The 15,182-nt window shown below is 43.0% G+C and overlaps 1 pseudogene; it reads left to right on the top strand.

Moving 5' to 3' along the window:
- Positions 1–1,023: 1,023 nt before the first annotated feature.
- Positions 1,024–3,700, top strand: LOC114554826 (general transcription factor II-I repeat domain-containing protein 2-like; annotated as a pseudogene).
- Positions 3,701–15,182: the final 11,482 nt, after the last annotated feature.

Here is a 15,182-nt window from a genome sequence, read left to right on the forward strand (position 1 = left end):
TTGGTGATGGTGATTTCAGGGCTGTTTCATGTTAAACTAAAAGGATCTTACTCTTCAACTAAAAGGTCTATCTCTGTAGGGATCCTTTCCATAATGTTGTCAGACACTTAGAATAATAATCTGAGTATGTCAGCGCACGTGGCGGTCTGATGTGCACGTGAAGGTGGCGACACACTGAGACTGGAGCAGCAGAATGTAAGTTCACAGTGAACTGGATCTTCGTACTGTAAAGATTGAACTTCGATAAAATGTGAATAGGTTTTCCACTGCAGCGTAGCCAGATTTAGAAGCTCTTATTAATGTGGATTCATTTTAATTTAGGAACATGTTTTGTATTATTTGCACTACAAAATAAACTTGAATTGAAAAGAAAAGGTTGTTGAGTTTCTTTGTTAAAGTTTTAAAGGTTGAACTTTAGGAGAAACTATCTACAAGTTTGACTTTTTGAAAGCATGAAACTACAGTAAATGTTTAGGTTTATTTAGTTAGAGTAAGTGTGTGTGTGTGTGTGTGTGTGTGTTTTCCTCTCCTCTCTGAATAATGTGTGTATAAAGACACGTCAGCCTCTGTGGTTTTAGAGTCATCTTAAGGATACTCTCTCTCTCTCTCTCTCACACACTCACAGAGAGACACACACACACACACACACACACACACACATTCTTGGTAAAGTCAGCCTGATAGTAAGTGTAAATGAGTCCAAAGGTTTATCTGCTGCACACACACAAACAGAACTGTTACACACACACACACACACAAACACACTCTGTGGTCTGAACCAGCTCTGTGGTTATCATAGAGCACATGTGTCAAACTCAAGGCCCGTGTGCCACATCCGGCCTGCGAATTAATTATCTTTGGCCCGCATGACAAAATGTATTTATTATTACAGCTGGCCCGCAGGTATATCACAATCACCACCATAATAGTACAAATCCCACAATGCACTTGCCGTGCGTCGGCACGTAAATCACAGGCCCGCGAAAGCGTGCCCCAATCGTTAATTAACCCTCTCCCCAAAAAATGGCTAAACGAAAGGTGGACTTTGAAAACAGGGGTTTTCAAGACAGGTGGGAGCCACAGTATATGTTCGCGGATGTAAAGGGCAAAGCTGTGTGTCTCCTGTGCGGAGACAGTGTGTCTGTAATCAAAGAATACAACATAAGAAGACACTATGAAACGAAGCACCACGACAAATGCAAGCATCTGGACACGACACAAAGGCTACAGAAGGTAGAAGAGTTAAAAAGAAGTCTGGTGTCACAGCAGGCTATGTTCACTAAAGCCAAATCACAAAGCGAGGCTGCTGTTAAGGCCAGTTTTATTGTGGCAGCAGAAGTTGCAAAATCAGCCCGGCCCTTTACCGAGGGGGAATTTGTCAAAAACTACATGATTAAAGTTTGCGACGCCGTGTGGCCAGAAAAAAGGCAAGCATTTTTAAATGTGAGCCTGAGCCGAAACACTCTTGCTGACCGTGTGCGTCACCTTGCTGCCAATCTCCAACAACAGCTTGTGAGAAAGGGAAACGATTTCATCGCATACTCCCTTGCTGTGGATGAGAGCACCGACACTTCTGATAATGCCCAGCTATCAATTTTCATCCGTGGAGTGGACTCAAGCCTGTGCGTAACAGAAGAGTTTTTGGGATTACACTCAATGCATGGCACAATTACGGGGAAAGATATCTTTGAAGAGGTGTCCAGATGTGTAGATAAAATGGGGTTGCCGTGGGATAAACTTGTGGGACTGACAACAGATGGAGCGCCTGCGATGTGCGGTCAAAAAAGTGGATTAGTGGGGAGGATCCGAGAAAAGATGCAGGAGGAAAACGTCACAGGTGAGCTGACGGCTTATCGCTGCATCATACACCAGGAATCCTTGTGTGGCAAATCCTTGAAAATGGAACATGTGATGAGCATCATAACACGAGCGGTTAACTTTATCAGAGCCAAAGGTTTAAATCACCGCCAGTTCAAGTCTTTTCTGGCGGAGTTAAGTTCAGAATATGGTGACTTGCCCTATCACACAGAGGTGCGATGGCTAAGCCAAGGAAAGGTGCTGGAAAGATTTTTCGAGTTGCGTGAGGAGATCTGTGAGTTCATGGAAAGCAAAGGGAAAGACACAACAGAGCTCCGAAATAAAAAGTTTCTGTGTGACATCACGAGCCACCTGAATGTGCTCAACCTGCAGCTTCAGGGGCGGGGCCGTGTCATCACTGACATATACGCTACAGTGAGGGCTTTTAAAACCAAGCTGCGCCTGTGGGAGACGCAGATGCTGCAGGAAAACTTGAGCCATTTTCCGCACTGCCAAACAATGAAAGAGCAGGTCGCTGCCGCCGTTTTCCCAACTGCACAGTTTGCTGAAAAACTCGGCATACTTGGTGCTGACTTCACACGGCGATTTGCCGATTTTGAAGCCCGAAAAAGCAGGTTTGAACTGCTCAGTAATCCATTTACAGCCGACGTGGAAAGCGCACCATCAAACCTCCAAATGGAGCTGATTGAGCTCCAATGTAGTAACACAATGAAGGCAAAATATGAGTCTGTGGGCGCTGCAGAGTTTTGTTGAAGTTAAAAAGTTAAAACCCGGCTTATGTTTTGAAAACAATGTACTTGCTAGATCTAATCAAATAACTACACTGATAAGCATTGGTCTGGCTCACACAAACTTATCTTCTAAAGAATTAATTAGGTCATGTCTGTTATTTAGCATAAAGTTAGAAGCTCTAGAAGACTTATTGTTTAAACAACGTTGAGAGCCATCCCCTGTTGAGCCAGACGTGATTAAGACAAAGAACGAGTATTGCTGTAGATTGGAAACAATTGACACCGTCTCGGTAAGATCCTGTGACCGGGTGTAGCCTCAAGACACTGATTGGGAACGTACACCTTTTCTTTTGAGAGACATCTGACCAATAGGGAAAGATTTAATTTGAAGAACCACCCAGGTGTAGGGGAATAAATGTGTGATCCGGGGAATGTATCAGCACTACAAGCCTGGGACCCGACAAGGGCACAAGGTTTTGTGGTCCGCTGTTTACAGTGTGTTGTTTGTCATGTCACTGGACTGTTCTTCTGTAACTCCGCAAGGAGAAGCATGAGATCAGTCCGCTGTCAGCTGCAGTGTACCATTTGGGTTTTGACTGTCGTTTTCATGTTGTTTTATTAAACCTTTTTGCTTAACTTTCAATTCGCCCCCAGCCTCTCCTATCTCCTCCAGAAGTCAGAACGAACGCGTCTTTTAGAGAATTCTTAACAGTTTCCACGTTTCATCCCCGATACAATGCCCCAGATGCGCTCCCAGGCTGCACAAACGCTCTCTGTGTTTGGCAGCACATACTTGTGTGAACAACTCTTCTCTTTGATGAAGATAAACAAAACTTCACACAGGAGTCGTCTTACTGATGAACACCTTCACTCAATCCACGAGGATTTCCTCATCTCAGATCCTCACCCCAGACATTGATGAACTTGTATCCAAGATGAGACACCAAGCATCTGGCTCAGACCAGTGAGCATTTCAGAGCAGCAAACGGTGCTTTGACGCATTTTCAGTCTTTAATGCAGTTTCATTTTTGCATTTTTTTCCTCTGGCTACTACAGGACATTTGATTTTCCTTTGAAGTAAATAACTTTTGGCTGTTGTTTGCCTGTAGAAAATGTTTTCACTTGAAATTACTCTGGAAAAACTGCAGATAGAGCCATAAGAAATTAGTGAAACTGATTTTATTTATTTATTATTTTTATTTCTTTTATTTCCTAATTAATGTTGTTTTATAGGCAGTAATATAGGCCTTGTTGGTTTCAGGTTCATAATAATAATAATAATAATAAGGTTGTTTCAATAAGTTTTCAATAAACGTTGAACCCGTCCGGCCCTTGACTTATAGCAATTTGTTAATCTCGGCCCACTGTGTATTTGAGTTTGACACCCCAGTCATAGAGGAACAAACTACTAGTGGTCAAAAGTGAACAGGGTCAAAAGTGCATGCATACATGAGTACATGAGTACATCCTGACTAAAAACTGACTGTAAACCAGGGACATCACTAGGATTTAAAGACGTGATGCTTAGCCCCCAGGGTATTTGTAACTTTGCAAAATCTTTGCACTCACATCTTTTGTTACTGTATTAGAGCTAAACTTATGTCAACAACCAGTCAAGAAACCAAGATGTTAACAAGTAAAAAGTGACAGACATATCCTCTTCTTCCATTTCTACTCTGTTCAACAAGCTACTGTAATGTTAGCTTTTAGACCCATCAAAGCTGCATGGAGGGGAGGGGAGGGGAGGAACTTACTTAGGCCAGACTTTGCTCCTGATGAGTTCTTCTGTAGGCAATGGCTTAAATGCTAACTGTCTACTCATGTAAATTTGTGATAAAGTAATAGCATATAATTCCTCCCTCTATAAGATAAGTTGTCCAAAGAATGCTATTTAATTACACTAATTAGTGTAACTGTGCTGTGGATTGGTTCAATCAGTGACATTTTGCTGTGTAGTTTGGCTTGCATACAATATAACCCAAGAACCAGAATTTTAAGGTCATAGAGAAATTTGACAACAAAAGTTTGAGCATTTCTCAAATAAAGATAATTTATTCTGCCAAATGATGTATACAATGTATGATATAAATCAACAATTATTGATATTGATAAAGGCGCGCAACAAAGCTGAAACAGGAAGCATGGACGAGTTCGAGGACAAGAGGGTCTGTCTTGTAAACTTACTGGATTAAGAGGAGTTCTTTTATGGTGAATGAAAGGCTTGATCCCACCAAGTAGCTCATCCAATCCAATCGCAGCATTGACGTCAATGTTGCTGCCAGTTCTGCCGTTGTTTACCTTTTTCTTCTTCTTCTAGTCCATAGAAATAGCAAAGTCGGTAACCTGTCCTCATTAGCGCCACCTCTATTCAGGAGAAGACGGCAACTAGTGTCGCGACCACCACGCGCGAGTATAAATAGTTACGGCGCTCCCATGACGTCACAGTTGCACGTGGCAGGTCGGCTGCGGGGAGTATACCGGACGTTTTAGTGCCTAGACTTGCCAATGAATGCTTATTAATAGAAGAAAACAAAACACCCCACATTTCCTTAGACCTGTAGACCACTAACTGACCTCAATCATGCCGGCTCCCTCAGAATCAACTGCCCTGCCAATCTCCTGCTTCTCTTTCTCTGCTGAAATATCTTCCAGTATCCATCTGCTCAATGAATTGAAGGATACACCGGTACAATAGCATTAACAGGGACCCTATGACATTTAGTTTTCACTGACAACAACATTCTATGGGGATTGATATTGTTTTAGAATACTATAGAGATAGGCTATATTATCTCATTATTATTATTATTAATGTTTATTATTAGCAATGAATAAAGAGCTGTGGGGTGGAGGGATTTTTTAATTTTCTTTTCACACGTTTTCTATACAATTGTACATAGCGCAACAGTGCTGCCATGTACATAAATACACAAATATACAGCAAAATATACATTACCTACACAAACGGGTTAGGGTTAGGGTTGAAATATTATTGTTGTTCTTATTATTATTATTTAGGGCGGCTTAGGAACATTCACAGAGAGAGACACACACACACACACTCGGCCCGCATTTTTCTGTCCGAGCCCGGCCCACGTCCGACAGAGCAGTAACCGAACCCGGCCTGAACCTGACAGGCATTAAGATATTTCTGTCCGACCCGCACCCGACACAGTTAAAATCTCATTTTGTTTTCATACTAATGACACATGTACGTTTGTTTGTGTGGAAAGCTTTTATGAAGCAGCTGTAGGAAGACATTCAGAAATGTCAAAAGATGAGGCATCAGCGCACACGGGGCAACAAGTGCACGTTAACACACACACACCTACATAATAAGCTGTTTTAAATTTAAAATGTTCAATGCCTTATCGTGGTGATGTGACTGAGCCCGACCCGAACCCGAACATCATTTCTCAATATCTGTCTGAACCCGGCCCGCCATGTACCGTCAGGTACCGACGGGCTCGGTTCGGGTATCTATCCTCTAACACACACACACACACACACACACACACACACACACACAGGGACACTCACACACACACACACACACACACGTCTTGTCCCCGTGTCAAGTTTTTGTTTTTAGTTTGTTTCTGTTTTATTTTCCATTTCCTGTTTTATTTTGAAACTTACTGTCTCGTCTCATTTCAGATCTGTTTTTTTTACCTGACCCCGGTTGACAGTTCGTGGTGGAGGTAGATGCCTCCAATATCGGTCTGGGTGTGGTCCTCTCACGTCTTCCCACGGATGGTAAGCTACATCCTTGTGCTTTTCTCTCCCGTAAACTGTCCCCTGCTGAGAGAAATTACGATGTGGGTAACCGGGAGCTGCTGACAGTCAAGGTGGCATTGGAGGAGTGGAGACACCGGTTGGGGGGGCGTAGCACCCATTCATGGTTTGGACGGACCACAAGAATCTAGAGTATCTACGATCTGCCAAACAACACTCGTCAAGCCAGGTGGGCTCTGTTTTTCAACCAGTTCAACTTTACCCTGTCCTGGTTCCAAGAATGTTAAACCTGATGGATTGTCTTGACTGTTTGACTCTGACTCCTTTCCTAAGTGTGAAGGGACCATCCTCCCTGTAGCCTGTGTTGTTGGTGCTGTCTCGTGGGAGGTTGAGGAGAGAGTTAAACAATCTACTGTTTACCCACCTGTCCCGGTCGGTTGTCCGCTGTACCGCCTGTTTGACCCTCCTGAGCTTAAGTCATTGGTCATCCATTGGGCCCATTCCAGCTCTCTGTCATGTCATCCGGGAGTCAAAAGAACTATCTTTGTGGTTCAGCAACGGTTCTGATGGCCCAGAGTTGAGAGTACATGGCAGCCTGCCCGGTGTGTGCTCAAAACAAATTTTCTCATCAGCCACCAGCAGGATTACTTCATCCTCTTCCTGTGCCCTCTCGACCCTGGTCAAATATATCTCTGGACTTTGTCACAGGTTTGTCTTCTTTTGAGGGGAACACTACCATTCTAACTATTGTTGATAGATTCTCGAAGATGGTTCACTTTGTTCCTCTACCCAAACTACCTTCCACCAAGGAGTTGGCGAAGGTAATGCTCCATCATGTATTCAGGTTGCACGGACTTCCTAGGGATGTGGTGTCTGATCAGGGCCCCCAATTCATCTCTCGTTTCTGGAAGGCATTCTGCAACCTTCTTGGAGCCACTGTGAGTTTGTCTTCTGGTTACCATCCGCAAGAATGAGCGGCTCAACCAGGAGTTGGAGGTGGTCCTGTCCTCCAGGAATCCTGCCAGTTGGAGCAAGCAGCTGATTTTGGTGGAATACACCCATAATACTCTGTCCTGCTCCTCCACTGGCCTCACTCCCTTCCAGTGTGTGTACGGATACCAACCCCACCCTCCCCCCTTTTCGCGGCTCTGGAACAGGAGGTGGGAGTTCCATCCGTCCAAGCATTAGTTCGCTGTTGTCGGCGGACGTGGACCAGGGTGCGTCAAGTCCTTCTACATAAGTCTTCATTGTACAAGAAGTCTGCAGATCGTCGGAAGTCCAAGGCTCCAACCTATACGAAGGGTCAGAGAGTGTGGCTGTCTACCCGGGATCTTCCGCTTCGCGTGGAGAGCCGTAAGTTGGCACTCCGGTTCATTGGTCCATTTCCTGTCAAGAAAGTCATGAACCAGGTTGCTGTTAGATGGAAGTTACCTAGGACCATGAGGGTTCATTCGACATTCCATGTGAGATGTGTGAAACCGGTTCAAGAGAGTCAGCTGGTTCCTGAGAGTCCCGCTCCCCCTCCTCCGTGCATCATTGATGGAGGCCCTGTCTATACCGTGAAGAGGCTTCTTGCTGTCAGAAGACGAGGGAGAGGACGTCAGTACCTTGTTGACTGGGAGGGGTACGGGCCCGAAGAAAGGTCTTGGGTAACAGCCAGTAACATCCTAGATCTGGAGCTTATTTGTGAGTTCCACCAGCAACACCCTGAAGATCCTGGGCCATCTGGAGTTGGCCTTTCAGGGAGGGGTACTGTCATGTCTCGTCTCTGTGTCAAGTTTTTGTTTTTAGTTTGTTTCATGTGTCTGTTTTATTTTCTATTTCTTGTTTTATTTTGAATCTCTTGTCTCATTTCAGATCCATTGTCTTCCTGGTTTTTGCTATCTTCTCACCTATGTGATTACCTGTCCCCACCCCTATGTGTTGCACCTGTGTCTTATTGTCTCCCCTGTCTTGTGTATTTAAGTTTAGTCTTTTCTTTACTCCTGTGTGAGATCGTCTGTTTTCCTAGTGTGCAGCCTTTGAGCGGTTTTCCCTGTGTCCCGTATTCCTGAGTCCCTGTTTCTCCTTGAATTTTTGACCATTGCCTGTTTCTTCGGATTTCCCTTTGCCTGTTGTTTACCTTTCCACTGTTGCTTGTAAGTTTTGTTAGCTTGCTAATAAACCATTTGTATTTTACTCACCTGAGTCGTGCATTTGTGGGTCCATTCTCTGGTGTGTGATAACACACATATAAAGTGATAGTTAACATAAAGGTAAAATGATTTGTAATAAAACTCTTAGGTGACAGTAATGTTAAAAAGTGAATTCCCAACATGTTAAACTATTAAATCAATGTCCCCTAACAGAGCAGCCCCCTGTGGGCCAGGGTGCAGCCCGAAGCAGTGATCCTCTCTAATCTGTTCTTATCATGTGTATCATTCTGGGTTTGGGAACTGCTGCTTGTTGTTGGTGTTGGGATCTTCTTTTGGGTTTTGATATATACATTTTAATGTTCTTTTATTCAGCACTTTGGTCAGATTAATGTGTGTTTAAATGTGCTCTAGAAATTAACTTTACTTACTGAAAGTTAACATAAGAAACATTTTACAGACCGAGAGATATGTTGCTTATAATAATTAATCAGAAATCAATTTTATTGTTTATTAATGTTTATTATACAGACGATAGATTATAGATATAGACCCAGATATAATAACATGTTTATAACACCGACAACACTGCAAGATACAACTATTATAAATACATTAAAGACTCATTCATTCATATTCCTTCATATACTGTATATATATAATATACAACATCACATAATCTTTAGATTTAAAATAACATCTGGAACACACACACACACACTGACACACACACAAAAAGGTAAAATGATTTATAATAAAACTCTTGACAGGTGACAGTAATGTTAAAAAGTGAATTCCCAACCTGTTAAACTATTTACACAATGTCCCCTAACAGAGCAGCTCCCCTATATTATAAAATATAATATCTATATATATACACACAACATACTAATCCAGACGATAAGGGAACATCTGCACTGCAACAAGGTTACCTTCTAACATTACAAACTTATTTTATATTATTATAATAATAATCATTGGGTATTTATGTCTTATTTCCCGTCATTTCTGTTTGTTGTTTTTGTAATCTCTCTCTCTGTCTTTTGTGTTCTAATTTAAATGTTAAAGCCAGTGTATACCAGGCTGTATTAAAGCCAATGATGAAATGATCATATATACATATTAAGTGTGTGTGTGAGGTGAAAGCTGAGCTCCTCTCCGTGTCCTCAGGTTCACAGCGACTACAGCAGCACAGAGCATCAGCATCAGGACACTGAGCACTGAGCATCGCACTTTGAAGAAGGTGGAGTAAATCCCAAAGGGCTCCATGTACACTAACACAGTTCTCTCTCTCTCTCTGTTGAATCACACTGATAATCATCTGGGTCATAAACTACACACCAGTACTCCCCTGCGTCTCATCTTATCTTTACTAACTTTAGTAGAATATTAAGTTGAGAAATTGTTCATTAAAGATTTATTCTTTACTTTTTTAGTTAACAGAAATATGAGAACACACACACACAACACACACACACACACACACACACACACACACACACACACACACACACACACACACACACACAGTCACTCTAACTGAATAAACCTAAACCTTTAGTTTCATGCTTTCAAAAAGTCAAACGTGTAGATAGTTTCTCCTAAAGTTAAACCTTTAAATCGTTTTAGACTTTAAAAAACCAAAGAAAACAACCTTTTCTTTTCAATTCAAGTTCATTTTGCATTGCAAATAATACAAAACATGTTCCTAAATCCCAAAGGGCTTGTTGTACACTAACAAAGTTCTGTTGGTTGATACACACTGATAATCTGGGTCAATAACTGCACACCAGTACTCCCCTGCGTCTCCCACTGAGATATTAGAGATAACCAGGCTCCCATTATCATAGTACCTGCTCACTCTGCTCATTCTCTGATCATACGTTGCACTAAAGATTCTTCCCTCTGTTCGGTTCGACTTGATAAACCATTCATGCCCCCTACCCTTTCCCCTATCTCTGCATCTGACAGTGACTTCTTCTCCCTCTGAGAAGAGCTCTACAGCAGGGGGGGCAAATTTGGGGCACACAACTAGATCATACTCTTGTTCTCTCATAGAGGCGTCACAGAAGTACCGACCTGTGTGATTTAACATTAGAGATGAAAACACCAGCGAGTAGTTTTGGTCTACTGAAGGAACAGTCTGGTTTTGTTGTCCTAAGTCAGTGGAGAACCCATTAGACCAACGTGGGGGCTGTTGATCAGTGGAGTCAGTGATAGTGCACGGCAACACAGCGCTCTCTCCCACTGAGTGGTAGATTATCTCATACGGTAGTCTCTTTATTGGAATAAAGGTTTAAGTGTGTGTGTGGTTCTGAAACAGAGATACAGGCATAAATCAACTGTAGACTCTATAAATGTCAAATAATTATTTCCTGCCTAGCAGGTAATATAATAAAAGAAACACCATCAAGAGGTTAAATTATAGTGTTGTTATATATGACTTAAATGCAGTGTTATAATAAATGCTTATTACTAGAAATGCAGTAATACACTATATCCCTGTTCAAAAATTAATTTGCTGCAACCAAAACATTTGGTCCTTCGAGCCGGATTCAGCGTGGTTACCGTGGGATTGTTTAGAGATGTTCTCTGATCAGTATACACGCCCAGTAGATGCCCGACCCCGCCCAGAGACCCGGCAACCAGCCTGGATGGAAGACTATGACCTCCCTATCCAAGCACTGCAGCAGCCCTCTCATTTGCCTCATCAAGCGGCTAACCTGTCAGAGCAACAGCGGCCCTACGACAGCATGGTTAGAATCCCGGAGAGACACGCCAGGATGACACCTCTCACACCCCCACTGCTGCATGAAGACGGGAGTGTCATGCGGGGAGAGGAAGCTGCCTATCCAGGCCAGTCTGAGTATACAGAACCCCTCTTCCAGAAACAGCACCTGAGGTCCTTGAAGCTCTTCATAAGCTTAAGTATGTGTAGGCTATACCAGGAGAATTATTATTATAGCTACAGTACAAAAAAATATCCCATTAACAAAATCTGTCCATTATATCCTGCACAATAAATGCTGATATCATAAGGAAAAATAGTGCAAGCCCATATTAAGCCCATAGTAATGATCAGGTGTACCAAAGGATGACCCCCTGAGCCACCCATTGGTTGGGTGTTCTGATGGTGTGATGACCCTGTCCTCTTGCCAGTAAACGCTTCAGTTAAAGGTGCAATATGTAATATTGTGTGTAATACTGGCAGCTAGCGGTTAAAATAGTTACTGCACTACCAATTCAAAATACTGGAGAGTCGTCTCCCCCTCCCCCTCCTGCCCAGACTCGAAGTTCACAGGGATTGCCAGGCTGAGACCGCAGCATTCACAACAATGTAGCTGGACGCTTTTCTCACATAGCCAGACGTTACTCCACAGCACAGCGGAGTAGCTAACGTTAGATGCTAGTCTCACATAGCCAGCCATTACTCCACAGCACAGCGGAGTAGCTAACGTTAGATGCTAGTCTCACATAGCCAGACATTACTCCACAGCACAGCGGAGTAGCTAACGGTAGATGCTGGCTATATTGACAGTCATAAAAGCCCGTGCTCACGTGGAGCTCTGTAACCAACTAACAGACACACTTTTTCGGCTTAAAATGACAGTATGAACCGCTAAAAACACAACAACCTCACTGTCCTCTCCACACGCCAGTCAGGCACACTTCCTCGGCTTAGAATTACAATACGAAACGCTAAAAATACCACTACCTTGCCGACGGAACACACTTCATTGGCTTAGAATTACGGCAACAATTGCTAAACACACTGCAAACTCACAGTCCTCTCTTTCCGATTTACAGCCCCCCTCTTGTGGCTTAAAATAACTCACCGTTGTCGGCCGCTGAAGAGGCTACACGTTGTAAACAGCCATGGGCTGCTTGCCTGGTCCTCCCGGTAACGTTAACAGTTAGCAGGGTTAGCATGGTGGCGTTAGCCAGGACCAGTCGGGATCACTTTACTGGCGATGTCTCAATTGTTTTTGCGAGTAACCAACTCGGGTACTCTAGCTATATAATTCAATGTGAGTACACAAATGTTGAAATGACATAAAATGCCCATCCCTAGTAGCTGTGATAAATTAGCCTGAAGCTAATGCTTACCGGTTCAGGAGAAAATAAGCCAACTCTGCGTCCTTTTGGGCTCTAAGCTGTCTCCATCTTTCAAATACATCTCCAATATTTACCAGGGGGTTGTTACGTCTCTGGTCACGCAACTGTTAGAAACATGCTGTTTTCTTTTTTTATGTCATGTAGAATCTATCTCCGTCGATCCTGTTCGTTTGTTTGCTGCTTTCATGGCTGTACTACCGTTACAGCTGTAGCGCGCTGGGTTTACGTTTTTACAGGTATATCTGGCAACCCGGCCTGCCTGTCAAACTGGGCCGTTGATAACAACACACAGATCAAAACATAAACATAAATTCCGTCACGGAATGTAAATTTCAAAAAGAAAAAATACTGAAATTAGCATTGTTGTCAGTATAGTATTTCAGTTTAACATGTTTCCTTAATATCTGATGAGGCATTGGTGTCATTTTTGGATTTATTACAGTACAAATATTACATATTGGACCTTTAACTGGAAGTGACATGAGCTGGCTGGACAAACATGTGAATGATTAACCAGAGGGAAAAGATATTGTATTGTTGTGTATTGTAGTGCTGTTATCTGTAACAATTTTAATAAAAAATAAATGAATTTTGGCCCTAAAGCTTTATAAATCAACAGTAGTATTTTAAAATAACTTATTTCACAAATGGGAAGCTAGTTAATATATCTGAGAACTGGAGTGATGTGATCTCTCCTGGTCTTTAGAGGCCTTCTAAGAGAGACATTTAAAAACAAAACTACAGTAGTCAAGCCTGTTAAAGACGGCATGGACAAGTTCTTCTAAATCTAGCTGAGACATAAGTCCTTTAATGCTTGATATAGTCTTACTGTAAGGTGATACTAGGCTGATTTTGTATCTCTTCTTAATGTGGATGTTAAAATGTACTGTAGGTCTGAGTCCATGACTACACCAAGATTTATAGCGTTGTTTTTAAGTATTGATCCATTGTAGCCACATGTAGAAGAGTACAACACAGATATCTTAGTATTAATTTGTTGACAACTTCATAAAGATTTCTACTACTAACTGTTTTAACAGCCTACTTTCATTTCTTAGACCATTGCCTATTTAAACATTTGTTAGTTTAATGATGTTTGTCCCCCATCAGTGACGGCAAGAGTACGGCAAGTGTAGAGAGAAGCCTGAAGCCAGGGATGGACTGGGACCAAAAATCAGCCCTGGCATTTTGGCCCAGACCGGACCACCACATAAGATCACAAATACCACCCGTCCTTGCGCTCCCCTGAATATGTATACCAACTCCTACTCCTTAAAACTACTAATACCATGGGGCGGCCTCTAGCTCACCCATTAATAGCGTTCGCCTAATGTCAGCTGAGTCCTTTGCAGTGGCATGGGCTCGAATCCGACCTACTGCCCTTTGCTGTGTGTCGTCCCCATCTCTCTCCCCCTTTCCAGTCTATCCACTGTCACTATATATTAAAGGTAAAAGCCACCCAAAAAATAAACTACTAACACCATGTAATGAGTAAGCAAGAATCAGTGAGAGTTGACCCGGGTATGTATGTATGTATGTGTATATATATATATATATATATATATATATATATATATATATATAAAAGTTTGCATGATGTGCAATGTTTATCTAGGCTTTAAGGACACAAATGCACAAGCGTAGGTTTTTTTTTGTTTGATGAACCTTAAGGTGGTGTTTTGCTTATTATTAAGATGTAGGCTACTTTGTTGAAGAAAATGTAGGCTAATACAGCCTAATAACAATAAAACGGTGAGAACATCATCAGTCAAGACTCAGATACCCAAACACTTTGTCAGGGTTGCAGCAGGTGGACCCAAATGCAAGACTCTTCCAGCAAATGTGCAGAACAAACTCTTTATTTTAACTCACACAACTAACAAACTCAAAACTACAAACAACCAGGACTCACACAGGACAGACAGAATGATGAACCGACAAGAGACGAAAGGAAACCGAGAGACTAAATACACAGGGTAACGAGGACTAACAAGGAACAGGAGGCACAACAGGTGAAACAAATCAGACAATCACAAGGGAGGGAAAACCAAGGACAGGAAGTAAGCTAGACAAGACAAGGGAGACAAGACAGACTTCAAAATAAAACAGGTAACAGCACATAACAGAACTCACAATCATGACAGAACCCCCCCCTCAAGGGACAGATCCCAGATGTCCCAAAATCCCACAAAACAAAAGCCAACCCCGGGATGGCGGAGGGGGACCGGAGGAGGGACGAACGGACGAACAACCAAGAAAGCCAAACGGAGCCAGTGAACGGAAAGGCCATGCGGGCCAGGGGACAGAGAAGGGCCTCAGGGAACTGAGAGAGTCCTGGGACACAGGGAACAGAGAGAGCACTGGGGGCACAGAGAACACAGAGCACTGGGGGCACAGAGAGCACTGGGGGCATACAGAACACAGAGAGGGGCCGGATAGGCCCCGGGGGGAAACAGAGGGAGGCCGCTAGGGACAGGAAACCTGGGAATAGGGACTGCGCGCTTACGGAACTGGACTGACTCGGACGGACTTAAACAACACAGACAGAGGGGGAAGCCTCGGATGGAACACATGCAGACACGGACGGGACAGACGCAGGTGGGACAGACTCTGACAAAACAGACGTGGACAGGACGGACTCTGATGGGAC

This window comes from Perca flavescens, chromosome 4 (assembly GCF_004354835.1).
Source record: "Perca flavescens isolate YP-PL-M2 chromosome 4, PFLA_1.0, whole genome shotgun sequence".
NCBI classification, from domain to species: domain Eukaryota; kingdom Metazoa; phylum Chordata; class Actinopteri; order Perciformes; family Percidae; genus Perca; species Perca flavescens.